At 39.9% G+C, this 23,536-nt stretch overlaps 1 protein-coding gene and 1 long non-coding RNA gene across 7 annotated transcripts in view; one reads left to right on the top strand and one right to left on the bottom strand.

Annotated features, from left to right (window-relative positions):
- The window catches only part of LOC144587026 (uncharacterized), a 38,384-nt gene extending 26,622 nt beyond the window's left edge, over positions 1-11,762 (bottom strand). The window contains exon 1 of the long non-coding RNA XR_013542167.1: positions 11,659-11,762. This is a non-coding gene — a long non-coding RNA (uncharacterized LOC144587026). The remainder of the gene's footprint in view (positions 1-11,658) is intronic.
- Positions 10,860-23,536, top strand: part of PAM (peptidylglycine alpha-amidating monooxygenase) — a 183,908-nt gene continuing 171,231 nt past the window's right edge. For 4 of the 6 annotated variants that reach the window (XM_072992490.2, XM_020794415.3, XM_020794414.3 and 1 more), the window contains exon 1: positions 10,860-11,113. The gene's annotated coding sequence lies outside the window, so the exon portion shown is untranslated. Of the gene's footprint in view, positions 11,114-11,657; positions 11,740-14,517; positions 14,683-23,536 lie in introns of those variants that run through there. The other 2 variants (XM_078386271.1, XM_078386274.1) reach the window with 2 other exon arrangements.

Below are 23,536 nucleotides of genomic sequence, written 5' to 3'. Positions count from 1 at the left end.
AGAACAGGTAAAGGACAGTCTAGAAAATCTGCAGAAGTCCTGTTGTTTCTGTTTATCTTCCTCATGCAAATATATGCATTTTTTATTCAAGCTGAGAACTATATTACGCAACACATCTTACTTAAACAATATTATCCTTTTAGGTTGGCTTCATACTTTTTATTTCCTGCAGGTTTGCCAAGGCATACCATTTTTGTCAATACATGCCTATCTTTATTGCAAGTATACCAAAATATGCTTGGCATAGTTTCATCTTTAAACAACTACATACACACAAAGAAAAAAACCAAACTTTGCCAAGGCTTGCCAGTATGAAAACTCATCTGCTTGAAAATGGTTGTTGATATTTTGTGTTTGTAACTTTTTCCAAGCTGAGACTACTGTTCAGTTACAAATAGCTTCAGCATGCCATTATGTTCGTTCTTTTTAAACTAAGATTCTGAGCTTTGGTCTGCATAGCACAAAAGTGGCACATTGACATACTACTGCAAACAACTGTGCTGTGAAACCTGGAGAGCCAACCTCATGTATGGTCCGGTGTATTGTGGGGAGAAGCACTCTCCTTTAATCTTTGTTTTATTTATTATCTTAGTGTGCATAGGCAGGTGCAGTATGTTGTAGAACTATGGTAACATATTATTATGCAGCTTTGTCTCCACCCTGGAAAAATTCCTGCAGACTCTTTTAGATACAGCAAAGTATGAATTAGTTCAGTTTAGCTTTTTTCAATAAGCTATTAAGGTGATGTGACAGAGAGTCATTTGCATAATCTACTTCAATTGGCTATGTAAGCATGAGATGAAAAATGCATCAGTTCTGACTAGTTTCAGCAAATGGACTCATAGATGGCATGCAACAGTGCCTCAGGACTGGTTAACTTGAAAATTATATATATAAAGCTGCTTTCCAGTGAAAGCACTGAAAGTGAAGGGAAAAAAAACATTCTTAGCTTCTTGGTGCAAGGGAGATTGATTATCTAATTCTGTAGCATAAAAAAGAGAGAGGCTAAACTACTTTTACTCCTAAGTATTACTTAGACTGCTCCTTAATTAGTAGATGTATATCTTGTATTCTTGACTGAAGTCCCCAAAGCATCTCATAACATCCTTAAAATATTACTGATCCACTTAATAGCTCCAGACTTTAAACAAACAAAGGATAAAAATAGTCCAGCTTTAGCATGTGGAAGCATCTGATGTTGCTTTGATGTTTTTCTTCCATTTTCTGTTCTTTTTTTCTGCATTTGCAAAAAAGGTTGGCTGGGTGCAATGTAGCTAACCAACACATACAGTAATAGTCATAGAGCAGGTTAGGGCCAAGGTACATGTAACTTAATCATATAGGTTGTATCTCTGAGTTGTATTGTTGTTTACACATCACAGGAGATAAAACAGGAAGGGAATCTGGAGCAGAACCCAAGAGGTAGAGTAGGGACCCTTAATCCTTTGTCCTGTGATTTGGTTCTGTTGCAGCAAGAGACTTCATAGAGGAACAGGCAAGTGGTGGTGTCTTCATTTCCTTCTTCAGCTAAAAATATAGCTGCACCAATGTGACCAAAAATGTACTACAGCTGTGAGTAACACAAGACATTCCTAATGCCAACACCGAATATCCTAAGCATGTTCTCAGAAAACCACCAAGGATGAAAATACTAAGTATATGAATGAGACACTGAGGGTGTGGATACACAGAAATTTGTCCTGAGTTGATGGCAACTTCTCTATACTTTACTATGACATTTAAATCTCTGCTGCAGTTCACATGTAAATGTTTAATTATCCTATTCAAGTATTCATACATCACACAGCTCTCTTCTTCCTCACCCTCCTCTGCCATTATTATCACACCATGTGCATTCAAATTATTTTATACATATTTTATACATATTTAGCAAGAGAAATAGCACTGAACTGGCAAGATATGGTAAGCATTTGAATTAGTGCTATATCATTTTAGCACTGTAGCTGTAATGTTAAACTAATTTAAAACATAATTTACTGATTTTATTATAGTTGTAGTCCTTACCAGTATGAGCAAAGGCAAGCAAAAGAATACACTTCTACACCATGCCTCTCTCTGCGCATCAGCAATGATGATATGTGGACATGGCCAACAATGGTCCCAAAGGGCGAATAGAAGCGATTTCACAAACCAAAAGCAAGACAAAATAATGCAAGTGGAAATGCTAACACACACACACCCCAAAAGGCCTGCTGGCTGAACAAAATAAGCCACATACTCATGACAAAAGATTGGACCTACTCATGATTAGCATTAACATTGTGTAGTTGATGGAATAAGTATGGTATGTAAAGCTTCTTAAACTGCATTTTTTCTCAGAAACTGGGAAAAGTCAGGATAGGTTTCTCAAAGTGCAAACAGTGTAATTCTTTTAGGATACATTTGGCCACACCTTCTTATCAAGAGCTGCATTCCATTAGGGACCATTAATAGCCACAGTGAAGCCAGCAGTTGGTGAAGCTAAATCAAAAGCAGGCAGTGCCATCCCTCACCTGTCAACCTCTTTCTCTTTCATTCTGGCAAAACTTTCTCCTTCCTTCAATCAGAGTGCCAGGATAAATATGGATTACTCTTGCCAGGAGCCTGAACTAATTACTAGCAGAAGGTTTTTGAAGTTATGCCAATGACTGCCTAAAAATAGACGAGATATGTTGGACCAAACCGTGCATCATACTGAAGCAAGATGTTTGTTGTGTTGCATGGGAAATTGTATGGGATCTGTTGTTCAATACCTTTGGGGAGCATCAGGTTGGAAAATATTACTTTCGGTAGGAAAAGGATATCGATCAGCTTATACATCTTTTGTGGAAACTCCTATTAAAATATATATCAAACAAGCAAAGGCTTTTCACCACTGATCTGTCCTAAGGTCACACTATGCTTCACAACTATGATGTACCAATGACTGTTTCTGAGCCTCGTGGCACAGTGGTTAAACTGCAGTACTGCAACCAAACTTTGCTCACAACCTGGATCAAATCCCAGGTAGATTCTCAAAGGAATTAGAATAAAACAAAAATCTATATAGTGGATGAGCTGAATATAAGGAAATAAAGTTGATCAAAAGATAAACATCAAGAAGGAATTTGGTGTTTGGAGAGAGAATATAATATTTCGATAATATCTTAAAATTGGGCAAATATCCAGTGACAGACTGTGCTACATGTAAAAAACTACACAAATGACTGCATAAAGATAAGAAATGGCAGACGTGAGTGGAGGTTTAGTAAGGAAATTAGATGGCGCGGGGAGCAGGTGAATCAACAAAAGTATTTTTTTAAAAAGATAGAGAGATACTAAGTGTCATATATATATATATATATATATATATATATATATATATATATATATATATATATATATATATATATATGCAAGAATCTATATACAGTAATCAGAAGTAAATTCTGCTGAGTCCAGTAGAACTTACTGCCAAATACGTGAGTATAAGATTACATCTTTAAGAAACAAAGGAATAATTTTTTTGATACAGTAACATATCACTTTGAGATGTGTTCATAGTGGACTAAGAAAGCAGTTTTCCTTAAGTGCAGGATTGTTATCTAGTCTGAATCAGGAGGTCAAAACAAACTTATAACATCTGACCAAAATGTTGGATTACTAGGTGATGGCAAACGGGTGGCAGAGTATCATCGTATAGAATTAATAGAAATAACACCATCATTGTACAGCAATGATTTTGAAATTCTTGTGTACAGTATATTGCAAGATTATGTTTGGAAATGCTACTGTTTAAATGTGACACAGTTACAATGTGTGGTTTTGCTAGAATTTCCCAAACAGTGTAGTCAGTTAAACCAGCATTAGCTGTTAATATTTCTTACACAATCACAACAAAGATCCCACACAGCACAGGTCAAGCCATCTACTTAGCCCAGCACTTTGGTTGAGGAAAAAAAACTGTAAATTGTGCACTGGTAGTAGCCCAGAATGTTTGAGTCACTTGCTAATATGCTCTCTGGAGCTAATTTCATTTTGCCATTTTCTTTAATAGCAAATGTGTACAGGATTGGCGACCCTGGTTGTCCTTTCAAATTGTTTATTTCTAAACCACTGTTTTATGACAATAAATCAATTAGTATGCATCATTTACTGCTGTGCTGGGTAAAGCTTTAATAGGTTATGCATACTGCTTATAGGAATCACTGCTTTTCTACAGTTCATTTCGTTTTAGCTTCTCTTCTGCAGTGATCCATGTATTTTTAGGGGAAGGGAATCTGTTGTTTTTTAGTTGCCTTTTGACTTCATTTCATGGCATCCCCAGTCAGCACAACCAGTTAACAGAGACAATGGGAGTCGTGGTCCAACATTTGGAGGTCCATAGGTTCCCTGTCACATGTAATACAAAAGGCATTAAGTTACAGGCCATAGTTTCTGAACAATGCAGGTTTAAAAAAAAACTTCAGTCAAGCCACTACAGTCCCTCACAGCTGAAATGGATTAAATGTATGGGAGATAAAAAATATATTAAGTAAATATCATCCACCAAATATCAACACTTAACTATAGTCAAAGTTTATAATTCATGGCAATTTATTTTCCTTGCCTTCATGAATCAAAGTAGTGTTTCTTTAATGACCTTCATTTTCCAAGTCATATTGTCTTATTAATGGAACAGAAACATGGATAATGGTAATCAGATTCTTAAAGTTTATATTGACCAAGCAGGAATCTCTACAAAAGAAAGAAGTTAATAACCCTTTCGTATAATTATACTGACTTCACTCTACAAGCTACCAATATAGGGTAGCTACGTACCTGATTATCTTTACTGGTGGAAATGCTATGCAGAAGTCTTGCAAATAATTTAAGACAGAATCAAAATAGCTTTTTGTGTGTGTGAAATAGAAATGAAGTAGTTAAAACACTCTGTGACTATCATCTTAATTATTAGATTAGTTCCTAGATGTTTGCAGGATTATATGATTCCAGTAAGGGATGTTTCTTTATAATATTTCTAATACTCACTATATACTGATTATTAGAAGCATTATAATTGTGGGTACATGCAAGATCATCCTTATACAAATTAATCCCATAATCCTACAAACTGATTCTTAGCTGTACATCATATCATAATGGTGTGTGTGAATAATCAGTTTCTCATTTCAGTGGGACCTCCTCACACACACACACACAAACTATGGCTGGTAATCAATCCCACCAGAAGGTGATCAATCACACCAGAAGATAGCATTGGAAGTCCTGTCTTAATATTCATGCATATTAAACTGTAACATAACCTAGAGTCCTGATAATCTTTTTAGGTACACAGGATACATAAAACAAAAATGCTTATTTTTGAGTCAATGCTAACATTTGACTGGAACTCCCTCCTGCCTCCTACACTCAGGTATAACACATGGAAGTTGTAAAATAACTATTAATGTGTTTGCATAAAGACATTTGTTCTGACATTTTCCCCAGACATTATTGCTTTTATCCTAAAGCAAAAAAACTAACTAAACTCAGCCTTACATTGGTCTGTTAAGGGGTGCATCATGTCTGCTAAAGGACACATAGAGACCAGAGGCCAAGTTGCTTTTGTAGGCAGAATAGCAGAAGACACTTCCATAATGGATATGACAACCCATATCAAAAGCCTGTGTGGGAGTATGTATCTTCTCATCATGTGGAGAAAGCTAGAAGGGATTGCATAGCTGAGGGCTTCTCCTTTTGACAATTGAGTAACCCTAACAGTCACCTGCAAGTAAAATCATAAATGTTCTATAACAGAGCAAGTTGTTTCCAGATAGATAACGAATCCTGGCATCTCTTATGAATTACCGCCCGCCTGCCCCCCACCCCCGTGATCCACCTACTAATTCTTCTGTATTTCTATTACCAGAGAAGGAGGCTCAGTCTTTACAAAACCAAAATTTCAAAAATGTCAGAACATTTTATCCTAATACCCATCCTCAGCTGTTTCTGTGAATAGCTGGGAGATCTGAAAGTGAACAACTGTATTATGTAAAGACTTGCTGGGTTCACATTGTCAGGTCAGAAGAGAGGAGACAGCAGCATTCCTCCCTTCCCTACTGTGTGTCCCCATATACTTTTATATTTTACCTACTTTTGCAGGGGACGTGGTGGCGCTGCGGGCTAAACCGCAGAAGCCTGTGCTGCAGGATCAGAAGACCAGCAGTCGTGAGATCAAATCCACGTGACGGAGTGAGCTCCCGTTGCTTGTCCCAGCTCCCGCCAACCTAGCGGTTCGAAAGCATGCAAATGCAAGTAGATAAATAGGTACCACCTCAGCGGGAAGGTAACAGCGTTCTGTGTCTAAGTCGCACTGGCCATGTGACCATGGAAGATTGTCTTCGGACAAAACACTGGCTCTATGGCTTGGAAACGGGGATGAGCACCGCCCCCTAGAGTCGGACACGACTGGACAAAAATTGTCAAGGGGAACCTTTACCTTTACCTTACTTTTGCAGCCAATTGAAAGAAAATTACACACACACACACACACAGCAGCTTACATGTTTCCTTTAACTGTGGGAACACATCAAGAGAATGGGCTTTAGATCTGTACCTCCGTGCCAACAAAATGCCCTATTTTTATCTTTAATGCTCAAGAGGCAAAAGAGAATGGAAGTTTGAACTCCGATAAGAGGGATTGTGAGGTTGGATTTCCCTTTTCAGGGTCTGACTTTTCTTTTAGAGGGGAAATCCAAATTATTTTATGACCGTTGGAACACTCCCAGATACCATAAAACATGCCATAAATTAGGTTTCATATCAGTAAGCACTTGTTCATGTTACATTCCTGAGCAAGTACTTATCACTTTGCAAGGTAGCTGTCTAGATGCTGTTATTACTTTTAAATCCATTAAGAAAACCCTATTATTGGGGGAGATTTTGAGTTGTCCCTCCCCAGCCCTTCAAACTGCACTTGTGCCGCATGTCACACTCTCTTCACTGCGTGGCAAAGCAGGCGCTGTCTTACTGGTTGCTTGTCAATAAAAAAGCAAAGCTATTTTTTTTCCCCTTGTTAAATATTAAAAACAAAAAGAAAGCTTTAAAAACACACAGTTAATTTTATTCCAAGGGCATGACAACAGAGCTAACATCTAGTGCAGCCTGAGATCCTCTTCCCTTCATGTTGTCACAACAAATCTTCTGCTGGTGATTGATGTTCTTGCCTGCCAAAGAGCTTTTCCACTGAGAGCAATGTTCTTGCCTTGCCTCTGGTGGAGTCCATCCCCTTCCTGGAGGCACTGTGCAGTTGCACAGTTCAACAGAAATAATCTTGCCTGGAGATGAATGCACCAACCAAGGCTTTGTTTATTTCAAGGCTGTCCCAACAGAGAATGCCCCTAGCCCCCTAAAATATTGAGCCTGCAACTTCCAAGTATACTACCCAAAATAGCAGCCCCCTCTCTAATATCTCAAAGATGATGGAATCCATACAAAGTAACAAAAGAAAAGATTACTCTTAAGCACTATTGTCTTCAGTGCATTGCTTGCAAGAAGAGGTATCTGAAATTTTATGCAGAACTACATAAAGCTACACCCTCATCTCAATGCCCAAAGTTCCTTTTGACTATGGGTATTCTAAACTACAGCTCTAGCCAGACTTCACACTTGTGGGATCTGTTCTAAAGCAGATTGGCATCAGATGCAAAACAGTGGTTCAAGAAGGTAGCTACAGAGTTAAGGGGCCTCTGCCCCTATGCACACCCCAGCAATTTACTTTCAAAAGGAGAACTGAAGCTCCCAAGTTTCACATACAAAAGCCTAATTTGGGACAGGAAAATACTTCTTGTAGCTCATTTTAGTGCGCCATTAGAAGGAAGAAAGTGTTATTGATCTACTACAAATCAGCTGGTTATATATAAGCAGCATGCTTTGCTGGTTATCAGCTTGAAGAACCAGATTTACTTTTTTGCATGACCTAGGTTTAAGGAAGAGGTGGTCAAAGTGAAGCTCTCTAGGATAGCACCTTCTATGATCTTAACCAGTGTGGCCAAAAATAAAGAATGCTGGGAGTTACTGTCCAGGAATTTCTGGAGGATTAGACTTCGGCTGTCGCTTCTCTAGGGTTCATATCCTGCTTAGATAATCAGGCACCTATTTGCTTTGGATCCTCCCTTATTCTAATAGATTCAGTTCTGTCATTTTCTTTGCTACAGCAATCTGCTGGCATTATTCCTGACTCTTTGAGATTTAATTCTTTCACCCAGTTATACTTCATTTCTGTGCACAAAGGGAAATGAAATGAAGTATAATAGTATTTGCCCAAACTTTTTGTTTCCCCACTTGCAGGTGCATATGCTCTAGTACAGGAATTAAATATGAAGTCCTGAGTAATCACCACAAAAGTGATTAACACAGCTTGCCTCTGCTTATGTGAACCATTTTGAGACACATGCATCATCAATTTTTGCAGTTGAAACCCACAGGCCTCACTGGTAGATGTCTAGTCACTGCTTAGAGGAACATTTATAGCTAGCTAAAGGTTTGCAATTGCAAAAATGGCAAATTTGCAATGGTGCTTTTAGTCACCCTTCCAAAAACTACAGAAGTCAACTTAGCACTCTTTAGTAGAAAATATGTCCTTGATAATAATTTGTAACTTAGATTATTTTCTGTCTGTAGATGATTATTTATGAAATGATAGGTTGTCTAGACTGGAATTGACTGCAATCCTGAGTGTTCACATAATGTGTACATAATTTCTTGCATAATTGCTGCTTATTAATGAGGTGCTGAATGCATTTCAACTGTGCAGCCAAAGCACATGGGCAGGGTTGATTGATGCAACAAAATCATGCCCCGATACTTTGTTAATTAGCCATAATTAGCCACTGCAAGTTTCACAAACCTTATGCAAACATCAGTAGGATTCTAGCCATTGTCTTTGTTCTAAGGGCCAAATGACATACTAAAAGCAACTTTGCATCTAACAGAACTAGGTAGAAGGGAGAAAAGGTAGAAGATAGAAGAGATAAAAGTAAGAGAGAAGAGGAGATGAGATGGCAGTAGCAGAGAGGTAGAAAAGATCACTCTAAGGAGAGAGAAAGAGACAGAAGTAACAGAGAAGTTCACCTTGGCAAAGCTACCCAAAGGGTGGATAGAGAAGAGTATGTCCGGACTGGGGCACTTGTAAAGCTGAAGGTACCCCATGAAGAAGTAGAGAAGCTATGGACAAAAACCTCCCCTAAACCTTTATACTGTGGAAAGGGAAAGATGCAAGAGGAGGCATCTAGAAAGAGAGAGAGGATGACAGTACTATACTCTGGGAGGGAGTTAGCACAGGGATGGCCTCCTCAGCAGAAGAAGAGAGATGAGATGCAGGTTTAGACAAAAAAGAGAGAACTTGGGGAAGTTTGGGCATGCCATCCCTATGGCAGCAAGTGTATGGGATCCCATACCTCTTATCACCCTCCTACTAGCAAGATGAATGCCCCAACTCTAAGGGAGCCATGGGGAAGGGTTGATAATGACTGTCAGAGTGTTAAATGGTGAGGTGGATGTGGGACCTTATGAAGTTGTTATTGGAACGTTGCCTGTTGAAGTTAATTTTAAAAAGTTGAGTTAATAACAGAACTGTCTCTGCCCAAGAGTCTGGATTTGGGGGAGTTCTAACAAGGAAAGAAGGAGAAGACCCCCTGGAAAAGACTCTGTTGTTAGGAAAGTGTGCAGGCAAGAGGAGAAGGGGACGACAGAGGATGAGATGGCTGGACAGTGTCATCGAAGCTACCGACATGAATTTGACCCAACTCCGGGAGGCAGTGGAAGATAGGAGAGCCTGGCATGCTCTGGTCCATGGGGTCACGAAGAGTCGGACACGACTAAACGATTAAACAACAACAAAAGCAAGGAAAGATGGAACCCACAGAAAGAACAGAAAAGAAAACCATTATTCTGTAAACCAATGATCACCTCCCTGCTGCAATTTGTATCCCCTCCCCACACTACTAACGTTATATGTAAGGATTTATCTGCCTTGTGTCATTAGGGCCACATTATAAGAACATAGGAACCGTGTTGGATCAGACCAAAGACGTGTACTGCATTTTCTTTCCCCAGTGGGCAACCAAGAGGCTAGCCAACTTGATCTCCTGTCAGCCACTGACAAGCCACCCTTCATGAACTTGCAAGCCGCTCTTTTTGAAACCGCTCACTTTGGTGGCTTATCACTGTCCATTGTGCAAGCAAACGCCAAGTTTCACGTTGCAGGGTGAAGAAGTGCTGGTTTTGAGTCTCTCCCTCCCAGTAAGGCTACTCGGAACCTGCTGAATTCCTATGAGTTTAAAAAAATTCCTTATTTCAGGGAGTTCGAGTTGCAACCGACTAGCAGTCACGTCAGGTGTGCGACGCGTGTACATATTTGCCCATGAAACTGAAATCCACAATCTGCTGTGGCTTCTTAAGGCATGCTACCCAAAATACCCATATTCTTGCCACTGGGCTCTGTACACCTAGGTCACACGTTACCCTTTTTTATTCCGTGTGGGGATACTGTCATTTTTGAAAAGAGCCCTTGCACGAGTGCAGAATTCTTTTTCATTTTCTTGGACTAAGTGATTCTGAGGTGAGGGGAAACGAGCGCCTCACCTAAGAATTTCGAGGTGGGGGGCGCCCAGCGCGTCCATGAGCCACTTCATGCCGTCTTTGGGAAACGTGACACTCCTGCTGGTGCAGGCCACCGTGGGGTGGCAGCTTCCCGTACTGCCCTGTTGCCTCAGCCGCGAGGGGGCGAAAGAAAAGCGGCCTTTCCAGAGCTTTTCTTGGCGTTTCCTGTCGGGACCGGAGCCTTCTGTCAGGCTGCCAGGACTGGCGCGGCGAAGCCAAACAAAAGCTTCCTCGCAGCCCGCCAAGCAGCCTCCCTCACCCCGCCGCCGCCGCCGCCTCCCTCCCCGTATTTGGGTTTTCTGGAGACGGAGCTCCGAGCTGGCGGTGGGAGGGCTCGGGGCGGGCCCGGCTGGCTCCGGGGGCGGGCCCAGCACCGCTTCCTTCGCTCGGCGTCAGGCGGGCAGCTACGGCCGCCTAGTCGAGTCCGGGGGGGAGAAACCTTGGGGTGGTCGTCGGAAGGCTCCCTGCAGCCGGAGGTGGCGTGGCGAAGGTGAGTCGCCCGAGAACGGGGCACGAGGACGAGACTGGGCTTCCTCCACGCCATAACCGCGGCTGAGGGAAGGGAGGGCAAGTTGTTTCAGCGCGCGGGCACCATAACATGGGCGGGCGGCTGCTCCTTCCTTCCTTCCTTCCTTTCAGCTCCGTGGGCCAGCCCGCCTGCCTTTCCCAGACTCTGGCCGGGCTCGCCGGGCTGGTCTTCCTCCTCTTAAAGTCTTGCCTCGGCAGCCCAGTGACGGGTAGCCCCGGTTCTCTGCTGGCTTGCCTGCCAGCCACTTCGGTCACTTTCCGCAGGCAGCCCATTGTATGCCCTTCTCCCCGCCCTCGCCTGTGGACCACGCGGGGGGCTGGCGGGGGCGCCTGCGGGGCACCTGCTTCCCCCTTCGCCCGCCTCGCCCGCCCCTTCCCGGAGAAGGGAGGCAGGCATTGCTGCATCTTGTTTTGCTGTTCAGCAACTTTTCCTGCCCCCGCGCCTTTTGACAGCGCCGGGCCCGGAGGTGGGGAGAGGGAGCGGGGGAGCGCAACTTGAATACTGACCTGCCTCGGGCAGGAGCGCACGTCAGGATCGGCTCGTGGGAAGACCCACGTAGAGGCCGTGACGAGCGGGGGAGCGGCTCGGTGTGAGATCGCGGCGATTTGTTTGTGTGTCTCGGTGTGAGCGTCGCCCACCCCGCCGTCACTCTTCTTTGGTTTCCGGGCGGGTGGCTGTGATTGTTTTCGGGGCTGTTGCTTCTGTGATTGTGTCTGAACTCTGAGGCGTGTGGCTACAGCGGCGGCCGAAGGGGAGCCTTTCCCTTGGGAAATAATAATCCTTTCTGGCCACGGCCGGCGAGAGAGAGTTCAGGATCTCTCCAACAGATATGCCTTCCCGCCTCGCAAGGGTTTATCGCTTGCACACACTCGGCTCCCTCCGTCTTCTGTTGAGTATATAAAGTCTGTGTTTGGTGACTTCAGGCTTTTAAGATGTAATCTGTTATTTCCGATCAGCCAAAGAGGAGGGAAGGGGGCTTGGTGAGATTTCTCAGGGAGTTTTGCTTTTCTTCTCAAAGTTTCCTCTGTCGCCTATTATTAATCCCAGGACTCTGCTTCTGGTTTGTTAAAGAGGCAGAAGTGTTGCTGGACAATTCACCTTTCTTTCTTTCTTTCTTTCTTTCTTTCTTTCTTTCTTTCTTTCTTTCTTTCTTTCTTTCTGTCTTTCTGTCTTTCTGTCTTTCTGTCTTTCTGTCTTTCTTTCTGTCTGTCTGTCTGTCTGTCTTTTTCTTTCTTTCTTTTTCTTTCTTTCTTTCTGTCTGTCTGTCTGTCTGTCTGTCTTTCTGTCTTTCTTTCTTTCTTTCTGTCTTTGTCTGTCTGTCTGTCTGTCTATTTCCTCTTCAAGAAAAGAAAAAAAAAACACAGCAGTGCTGGATTCAAGAGAGCCTGTCCTCTAATTCCCCCCCCCCCAAAAAAATTGTATGAGGAACTGGATGGCCTGTATACTGTGTATACTCATGGAAGTATTTAATGGGTCTTTCATCACTTGTGCAGCATTGCTAACCAACACAGCTGTTCTATAGGTTGGGCATCCTATCATCAGAGTATGTGGGGGTTTAGCAGAGTTCTAGAGCATAGATCGCAAGAAGCTTATAGTTCTAAAGTTCATGTAAGAAAAAAGTAGGAAATAGCTGAGCAGCTGTATGAAGAAAAAACATGTACTTTCATATAATAGGGCAATTTCTCCAGACCCACATATCACCCTCCTGCTGCATGGGGGAAAAAGTTGTGCCTTTCCTCATCTCTGTTTTTGTTCTTCGCTTCAACTCCCTCACCTCTTTGACTACTCCCATTTCTGCTTTCCCACTTTTCTCATTTGTTCTCCTAAACACAAGGAAATCAGACAAAATGAATGAAAGTAGTGCCAATCCCTCTTTCATGAGCTACAGCTACATTCGTCTGCGGATCCCAGTTACTTCAGGATCAATAGTCCATAACAAAATGCTATAAAATGCTCCTTATATGCACTTCCTGTTTCTTACAACTGCAGTGTTCTTATTTTCAGCTCATGAGGGTTGGGGTGGAGGGGTAATTTGTACCATAATGTTCCTTAGACTCCTGAGATGCATGAATTTCTGGGACAGAACATTTCTTCTGATCAGATATTTATGAACAATGGTAGACCTAATTTTGCAAACTTACAAACTGTTTCCGTTATTGGACCAGTGTGCTAGTAACCCTTCTAAGGCTGCATGATGAGAAAGAAAGAGTAATTGAAATGACGTAGAATTGACAGCTACTATTAAAATACTGTACAGAAAGATTGCTTTGAACTACATTTCAAATTACCGTTTAAGTTTGATTAACTCACTTCCAGTATTCTGAACTATAAATATTTCTTACTCTTGGGCTGATTGATTCCAGCATGTTTTAAAGTGGGAGGGATAACTGGAACCAAAATACTTTCATCTTGAAAATGAGCTATGTATTTTCTCACTATATTGTTTTTTCTAGTATTTTACTAGGTAATGGAATAGTGAGCAAGGTTCACCTTGGGCATATACTACTGATAATACAGCAAGATCTTTTCTCCACTATTATGACCAGAATCTACATGTTTTAAAACACTGCTTTACAAACTTTAGGGTTTTAATTGTACTGTTGAGTTCATAACTTCTAAGTGGAAGATATGGCATTAAGAGGAATGTTGTGCTTCTTAATGCTGTTTGAGCATGAGATAAGCATGACTTGCAACTATTAAACCATGTGTTTTAGTGTTTAGTGTTCACGTTGACCTCGTACAGCAGTTAAAATTTGTATGTAATAGCGGTTTATTCATTTGTTTTATCTCAGTGATTAAACATTTCTTAGTGAGATTGAAAAGCAACTGTAGAATCTGGCTCATCAGAACAAGACTCTTTCACAAGGGTCAGATAGTAGAGAAATACATTTTCCTTCTCTTTGAGCTGCTGCTGTATTAAACTATACAGATTGTAAGCTTCTCGGGGCAGCAGACTATCCTTTGTGGTTTCTAAAGGCCTCTGCAGTGAGTGTACTAAATAGATGAATGATTAAAAAGCGACAACATATAGAATTGAACACTGAATTGTTGTAGCCAGAAAAGTATATGAGTGCTGTTCTACCTAAGATGATATTTTCAAAGCAGCAGTTCTTCAAAAAGCTATGCCATTTTCAGTCATTTCAGTGCATTATCCCCCCACCCCACCCCCAGAAGTGGATGTTGTGGTAATCAACATTTCTCAGCTTCTGGGGGAACTGGCGTAATGTTCAGTTTTGTCACCACTGGCTTAGGGCTGCAGAGGCACCAGTAACTTCTCAATTCTTGGACAGAAAACATTATTTTTTTTCATGGGGTGGAGGACAGTAAAAGATTCTGACATGCTGCTCATCAAAACTTTGTTGCAGATTGGATCTGGAATTATACTTGGATGGTATATCTGATATCCAAGATCTTCCTAGTTCAGTCTTGTCCATGCTATGGCATTGTTATGTAAAGGGAAGAAAGAGAGAGAGGGAGCGAGGAGGAAAGTGAAGCCTAGCAACATTGTAGCTATGAAGGACATAAACCAGGTATGCGGGAAAGCACGGGAGGCTATTTTTAAATTTATATAGACTTCTTGAGCAAATAAACTGGTTCTCAGCAGGAGTTTAAGAATGATTAGATTCTCCCTCTTGCTACAAACTAAGCACCCACAAACTAAAACATAATGACCAAAATCTTGTCGGGATTTTACATGTGTGCAAGAGGAGTCAGGTAGGTTTCCATAGGTAACCGATGAGAGGCTGGGTGTATGCTGGTCACAGACAAAACTGCATGCCCAGCCCAGCCTAAGCATGTTGTGAAATAGACACAATAAGCTCTGACAATTTATGTGATTCCTCTTTGTGCATATGAGATCCCAACGTATTTTTGACTATTATTATGTGGTGTAATGTAGCACTGTTGTATTATGATATGGCCATATTGGTGTAATACTTTAAATCGTTTCCATTTTTTCTTGTGTTTTAAATATTTTCAGTTGTTTATGTTGTACCCTGATCTAAGGACAGATGTAACAGTTCATGGTAGAAGGCTACTCCAAGTAACTAAATGGCTACGTACTAGTACACTCATCTTCCTTGACATATCTTTCAGACAATAGGACTGTGCCTGGGGACCATTTACCTACATAATTTTTCATGTGTCTGTGGGTGTGCTTGCCTTCTTCTCTAAACTGTTCCAATGATGTGAACAGTTTAGGAAGCTGCAAGGCAGAAGAAAGGATGAATTTCGTATGGAAAGACTGTAGCTTTTCACAAGGGAGGAATGTTAACCATCTGATTTTAGTTGATTTGTGTGAGAAAAATCCTGCATTCAGAGTGCTTCCTGTAACTTTATTTTAGAGGCACACACAAAGAATTGGAATAGTCTTAATTTCTTTCATCTATCTAAGGCCTGTGTAGATAGAATCAAGGATGTGTATCAGAAGTATTTTCGAAGAGCTTCTGTAGTCAGAGTAACTCGTCATATTTTCTGGAAAAGTTGAATTATTTTTAAATTGGTTTATTTGCTCTAAACTGTTGCTCATCTTCTGTAAAGAACTGAGGGAAAGTGGGGAATAACACTTTGCTGTTTTCACCCACTCTGTTCACCCTGGTTGTTGACAGTGCTATTGCCCATAGGTAAGCATGATGTGAGCAGTCTTCTCAAGTTTGAAAGCACAGAGGTGAATAGGAATCAACACATGCTGGAAGGCTGGAGGCACTTTGTCATTGGTTGAGAAGCAGGTGTGGCTTCAGGGGTGCTAAACTGGCAATCATCCCGTGAGCTCTTCTGCAGGTAAAATTGGCAGCCAACTTCTTTTGGGCACTTGGAAATGACATGTTCACTGTGCCTAGTGTTAGAGCACCCAAAATCAGCAAGGAAATGCAAGTCTTTTTACCATCAGAAACTGGCAAAGTTGAGAGAGCCTTTTTTAGCAGCTTCCATCCACATTTCTATGACCCACATTGTCTATTTTGGGAGTGACTGATATCAAGTTAGGGGTTTTCAGCCTTGCAGTTAGGTATCTTTAGTTTTTCCAGGTTTTTTGTTAGCTGTTTTATTGTGGAGAACAATGTGGTAGTTCTCTCTCATTAAAACTGTTGTTATTCATCAAATGTACAACATTTGTCCATTGTAGTTCTTTTTCTAATGTTTGTTTCTGTATTTATCATTTAGGAATTCATTGTACAATGCCAAACTTCTTATCTCATCCAGGCCCAGTCTTTTACATAATATAACTCATTTACTTTGGCTGTTCATTACTAGTATCCCTGTTAATCAAATCAAGATGAATTTTACCTACTAGCTAAGTATAGCAGCTTGTATTTGAGCAAATATTCTTTGGTCATGCTAATAGTTTTGTGGATTTCATCCTATTCTACATGCTAAGATGTCTTCAGATGTCTTAATACTAAAATACTAGGACCAAGGATGAGCATGTTATAAATTCTGTACTCAATACACACTTCTGTGTTGTGCAATATTAAGAAGCCTTAATGGTATTAAAGATGCATTCCTTTGACAAAGGCCAAAATAATAATATTGTAGAGCTTAAAAAGATGCAGAGAAGGGTTACAAAAATGATAAAAGAGCTGGAGCAGTTCCCCTATGAGTAACGGTGCAACATTTGAGCTTTTTTTAGTTAAGGAAAAAAGGATGATCAAGAGGTGGTACATAAAACTATGAACATTTGGAAGAAGCACTCTTTTATTGACAAAACCTGAGCATTGGAAGATTGAGGACAGACAAAATGACATCCTTAAGCAACTCGAAGAAGTGATGGAATTTTGAAAGATATAGTGATAGCCTAACAGCTCAGATGTATTTAGAGAGGAATTAGATCCAAGGAGGATTGCTATTAATGGCTACTATTCATGCTGCTGATATATTACCTTCAGTATCAGTCACAGTGGCTGCAATTCTGTTGGTTAGCGTAGTAAGTTGCACTAGAGTATACCCATTGAATCTATAAGGATTTGATAAATTACAACTACTCTAATTGTGACTTATTTTAGTGTAATAAGTTTCAATTAGAATAGGCCCATCTGAATCAGTGGAACGTATGGATCTATATATCTGTATCTATATATCTCTCAAAGCAATAAAAGTTTCAAAAATATTTAATTATTTGTAAATTGATTTAGTATTGGCAGAACTTTCATTGGTTCAAAAAAGCATCCATAAAATACAGCAGGTTTTCTAAGATTCATGCAAAATCCCAAACAGCTTGTGCAAAATGCCAGTATGATCCATTGCAAGTAAAGGAGAAATAACTAGAAGGAAATTCGGGCCCCTTTTCTACTACCTCTAGATTCTAAATTTCCCCTTTATTTTCCCAAATATGTCAAAAAAAGAAAGACTGTTCTTGGGAAAGATAGCAGAAGGAAATTGGCCTTCTCACTTGAGTACGGGCTGGCAAATGTTGTGGGCAGGATGACAAGCCCCATGAGCCTAAGGCGGGAAATAAGGTGTTAATTGATACTGTGGAGGACCTGATGGTTCCTTCCTTGTCTTCTGACACTGTCTTCTGCCCCATTTCTCTCTACTCAATTCCCCCAAGGTGGATCTTTGAGGAAAGGAGAAATACTTAACAAACTGTAGAGAGGTGGAAGGTGAGCCAATATGATCCCAGTGAACAAGAGCCTGATGTGTTTGCTTCATTTGGCTTGTTCTTTAAATATTACACTGAGATCCTTTAATGTTTAGAACGTGCCTAGTCAAATTACTGTGTTATCCCTAATTTAATTCTTTATACTCTCACTATTTAGCATATTGTAAAGAGTTGCAGGCTCAGCTACCTGGGAAATACAGCATGTTTGTAGAATCATAGGATTGTGGAGTTGTAGAACTGTGGAACTGGAACGTACCCCAAGATATGCCTGGCCCAATCCCTTGCCAGTGCAAGATATGCACAGCTAGAGTATCCCTGCAGATGGTAATTCAATCTCAGTTTAGAGTTTCACTGACAAACCACTCTTAACATCAGGAAGATCTTCTTAAAGGTTAGTCAAAATCTCCTTTCTTATAATTTCTATCCCTCAATTCATATCCCATCTTCTGGGGTAGCAGAAAAGAATAGCCTTCAAAAATTTGAAAATATTACTTCTCATTCTTTTCTCCAGACTAAACACACTCAATTTTCTGAACTATCCTTCATATGGCTTGGCTTCTAGACTTTAAAATTAGTGCCCGGAACTAGACATAGTTCTCAAGTTTGAGGCAGGGGTGAATCCACTGTGAAACTAATGAAGCTAACATTTCAGGGTCCCTAACCCCAGAGGAGCCCAAAAAGCAACTTTAGTCCATATTACTTAAAAATGTTGGGTCTACTGTATGAGAAGTTTTTTTAAAAAAATAATATTAATAATATAGTGTAATTCAATATGAAAATAATAGTTAAAATAAAAATAAAAAGGTTACTAAAGTGTTGTGTATGCCAGCCATAATTGAAAAAGAAGATTCAAATTAAGAGTATTTCATTCTAAATTTAATATAAAAATTATAAATAATTTTAAACACTATTTACATTTATGAAAGAAATTAAAACTTTTATTAAAATTATTTATCTTAAGCTAGCCTTAATTAAAAAACTGAAAGCATGTTTCATTGCTTGTGGTCATAATGTAAAGGACAACATTTTGTTACTTTTTATTTAAACAAATAATCTTATAAATTCTTAAAATATACTAAATATATAATAGTATTACAATAAATAATAATTTTACCTATGTACAATTAAAATACAGTGAAAATTAAAAAGTAATTTAAAAAGATAATAAAATATCTTCTTTGGTAAATACAAATAGTAGATAACTTTGAGGCACAGAAAAATTTTATTCACATCACTGACTTTGACATGTGAGGTAAACAGTACAACAATTTTAATCAAAACCTGAGATATAGTGGTTAATTTTTTTTAAAAAAAATGTGATTTGTTGTGGAACAACCCCACTGAAGAAGAAAACAGTGGTTACCTAGACCTCGTTGCTGGTTGCAAGGTGCCCCCATAACAGTTCAAACTTCAGGGCCTCAAAATATAGGTCTGGTTTGAGGTTTCATCAAAGGAAAGGAAAGTGATGTCATTACTTCATCTGGACACTGTGTCTCTACATGCAGTCCAGAAATATAATAACTTTTCTTCACCTGAGCATAGAAGACCAGGTTCTATTTATATAACCTTCTATATATATATTTGGAAGAAAATAAGAAATATTTCAAGTAATCAACCCCGAGTGCTCTGTGGAAGGACAGATCCTGAAGCTGAGGCTCCAATATTTTGGCCATCTGATGAGAAGAGAAGACTCCCTGGAAAAGACTCTGATGTTAGGAAAGTGTGAAGGCAAGAGGAGAAGGGGATGACAGAGGATGAGATGGCTGAACAGTGTCATTGAAGCTACCAACATGAATTTGACACAACTCCGGGAGGCAGTGGAAGATAGGAGAGCCTGGCGCGCTCTGGTCCATGGGGTCACGAAGAGTCGGACATGACTAAACACACAGACACAATTAGTTTGCTAGCCAACAATTAGTTGTGCTTGAAGGATGCTTTGAGAAAGGTTTGGCTAAGGCTAGGCCCAATATCAAGTTCAGTTAGAATAATTCACCATTTGCCCATATTATCTCAGTGCTAACTTGGAAACATTTTGTCCTTGTTGTTGATTCTTACACTTATAGATCTAATACAAAGCATTAGTTTCATTATTTACTATTTACCATAATGTTGAACTAATATAGCTGCTGCTAGTATTATAGGCAAAATAATAAAGAATCCCAGAACATATTAAAGATTAATAGATTTACATAGCATCATATTTTCAGACTGTTGTCTGCTTCATCAATTGTATGAAATAATGCTCTGATGAAATAGTAGTTCGTGAAAAGTTATTCTAAAATAAATTTACTATTCTTACGGTTGATTAGCAACTAGCACAGTTGCATTCTTGAAAAAGGCAAAATAATAAAGGCATGATTTTACTGAATATTTGTTTGCTATTTCTGACCAAAAGACTAGGTTATCATTGGAGAGTGAATTGATTTGTGCAGATATTCAGCTGTGTACCTCTGCTGTTGACCTGGTATTGTTGTTAGTCTTTGCTGGCCCGGAGGTAGTGTTCTTTCTTCTGATGTGTAAGGGTGTACAACTTCAGTCAGCTGTCATCCTTGCAGCATCTGATTATTTCCGTCAATCTGATGTCAGTTTGGGGACAGGGAAACTACTTACAAGAAGAAATGCTGTGAGTTAAATATTACATGTTTCAGACAGGTGGAGAATCAGTCATCTCTCAACCCTGGAGCTCTTGTCAAGTTCCATTTTATATGGCTAACAGAATTGCTCATCATATATCCAGTGGCTTTAAATATGCATAGTGAGGGTGTCTATGAAGCTATGCTACATAAAGGAAGTCTCCTGAACTCACATGTAGTTTTAATGAATGCTGGGTTGAAAATTTCTCCCATGAGAATTTCAGCCATTTCTAGCCAACTTGGGAAAATATTTCAGAGGAGGAGAAATTTTGGAGAAATTATCGCAAGTGAAGTTCGGAATTCATGTGCTTATCTTACTTATGGAATGACTGAGGAACGCATGTACAAGCCTTGTCTTTCATTTTGTAGTCATCTCTGTGGTAGCCAGCAGCCTCCCCCTGCCCCTGTCAGAGGCAGATGTAACAAGGTAAATTCTTCCTGCAGGACATTTCTAGATCAGGAGGTATAAGCAAAATACAAAGATCTGGAAATCGAAACCTCTCACTTGTGGATGAAAAAAGTGAGTCCCCATAGTCATTGGGGCTTTGGGAACAATATCAAGAAATTTCACAAAGTATTATAAGCAGTTACAGATCTCGGAAATAACACCATCAGAGTTACAAAAAAAACCAAACAATATTAGGAACAGCATACATACTGCATCGATATTTAACAGATACAGTACTTGGTTTTTTGATTATAACATGTATCTGTTATATAATACCAATGTTTTTAAAATTTTGATTGGCTGTGTCTGGTGTTTAACAACAACAACAACAACAATGATAATTTAGAACTGCAGAACTGGAAGGGACACTATGGATCACTGAGTCAAGACCCTGTGAGAGAGACACACTGGATAATCGAACTACACTCCTCAGCCAGATACCTAAATTTGATATAGCAAAACAACAGTTGTGTTTCACCTTTAAGAATAACTATTTTTATTTCACACGAATGAACAAAGATGCCTAGGAAAGCTCATGTCAAATAAAACTTGTTAGTCCTAAAGGTGGCACAAGACTCTTGTTGTTTTAGCAGGATATGAATCTACTTCATATTATTGTTGAAAATAAAATTGGGGAGACCTTTAGTTCCTGGAAGAAAGGCAAGGTATGAATGTAGTAAAAGTAATGTTAAAGAAACAAGACAGATATACTTTAAGAAAGTACAGCAACATCAAAGTATTCACCTTTCTCCTATGACCAGTGAACAAGACAGACAAAACAGGGGGAAATGACACTGAGGAGCATAAACCACCCCACCAGATGTACCATCACAAATTTTATGCCTCCTGTTCATTTCAAATGTATTTTATCTAGTTTGGTCCTTAGCCAAGCTTTCATAACAACTCAATGTGAGAGTTCCATTTTCTTCTGTGCCTTTAGGGAGAAAAACCAGTCTATCCACATAGACTGGCTTTGGGCAAAACTACACAGTCCCAGGGCACCCCCAGAAGAAAAGAATGGCAAACCACTTCTGAGTATTCTCTAACTGGAAAAAAAAATGAAAAGGCTTTCCATAAGTCAGAACTGATTTGATGGGACATGATGATTATGCTTATCATTTCTCCTCATGAGGGAGAGATGCTCTCACTTTCTGAGTGAAAGGCACTGAAGGAAGAGGGTCTATGTTCCCATTCTGGTCTGATCATTTTTCACAGCATGCTCTTCTTGTTACTCTTGAGATTCTTCCTGGTTAAAATTTTAATGAAATGGAATTATCCTTTCACTGGTGTTGTGGATGCAGGAAACCAGGCCATAGATCTGGCCTCTAAATAAACTGCAGTTCTTCGTATACCCATTAGCTGTTCTTTGACATAGTTAGGCCTTGTGTCTGGACTAGAGGATGGCTTTTAAAGCAGCAACTCTCTGTGAGGAAAAAGGCTTGAGTAATAATTGCATGGCTTCATAGAATGACTCAGTGAAAAGTATTTTTCTCAGTTAAAATGCTTGCACTTTATATAACAGCTCTTTGTAGAAAAGGGAACACTCATGCAGTAAGTTCATTGGCCATTCTTCCCCTCCTAGGCAGAAAAAGTTGAATTTATGTGCAGAAAGGCTCTCCGGCCCAAACAATTTCTATAGAAATACTGGTGTCTTTTTGTTCTTGTTTCTGTACAAGACTCCAGCCTGGTTTTCTAGACTGAGGGGACTATTGGCAATGTTCTGCATTTCTGCTTTTGCAGATCTGTTTATCTGCATACCTTACTATAGAAATGTTTTGAATGCTCTTGGATCTTTCTAACAAATAAGACTGCAACTGACTGCTGTAAGTCCATTCTGTCACAAGGCACTGCAGCCTCCAAGATACCTCTCACTGATTTTTGTCCCTCTTCATTTTAGGGTCATGTTTCTTTTTTGGGTCTGCCCCTCCTATTTGCCAATACTACTGTACTGGTTTACTTACAGTTTTTTTGATGGAAACAGTTTCTGTGCTCTTTTATTTCCAGTGCATACTTAAAGCTTTACAGGTCTAATCCAAATAGCAACTATTATGTTCTCATGCCAGTTGCATCACCATTATTTTCTTTCCTTTAACCAGTCTTTAAAACAAATTAATTTCTCAGTTGTCTCTCTGGATGTCCATGACAGAGCAGCATGATATAGAATTGTAACTTGAACTCTTCTGCAAAGGTACATTTGCTATCAATTGAACATACTGATACTTAGCAAATGAAGAAATAATGGGTGAAGGTGGTGGATATCCTACATCTCTTGCACCTGAGTACATGGCTGAATACTAGATCCATACTACCATATGCCAAAGTAAAATTGAAGGTGTACACTGCTTTTGTCCTAAATAGGACTAAGTGTTCATAGTTATATATAACAGTTTGGGATAGGCACTCTGATATATGTGTATTGAGGATCTTTCTTTGGCTGAATTCCTGTTGTGCAGCTTTACATTGTGCAATGAAGATGGTGCCTTAGGACAGGCAACACCAATTTTCTGGTTTCAAATTGTCCTTTCTCCTGTTCCTTGGCTCCCAAAGGGCTACCCCAGGACAAAGGGGATCCCTAGGAATTCCTGAAACCTGGAGAGATGATTGGCTCCAGGAAGTTTTCTGTTGCCCAGAATGGTCATAGTATGGCTACAACTGATTACTTCTTTGTTATGTGATGCAAAGTTGTGCAACAGGATTTCAGCCTTTCT

Source organism: Pogona vitticeps, chromosome 2 (genome assembly GCF_051106095.1).
Source record: "Pogona vitticeps strain Pit_001003342236 chromosome 2, PviZW2.1, whole genome shotgun sequence".
In the NCBI taxonomy this organism is placed as follows: Eukaryota; Metazoa; Chordata; class Lepidosauria; order Squamata; family Agamidae; genus Pogona; species Pogona vitticeps.
This window is presented reverse-complemented; position numbering and strand designations above follow the sequence as displayed.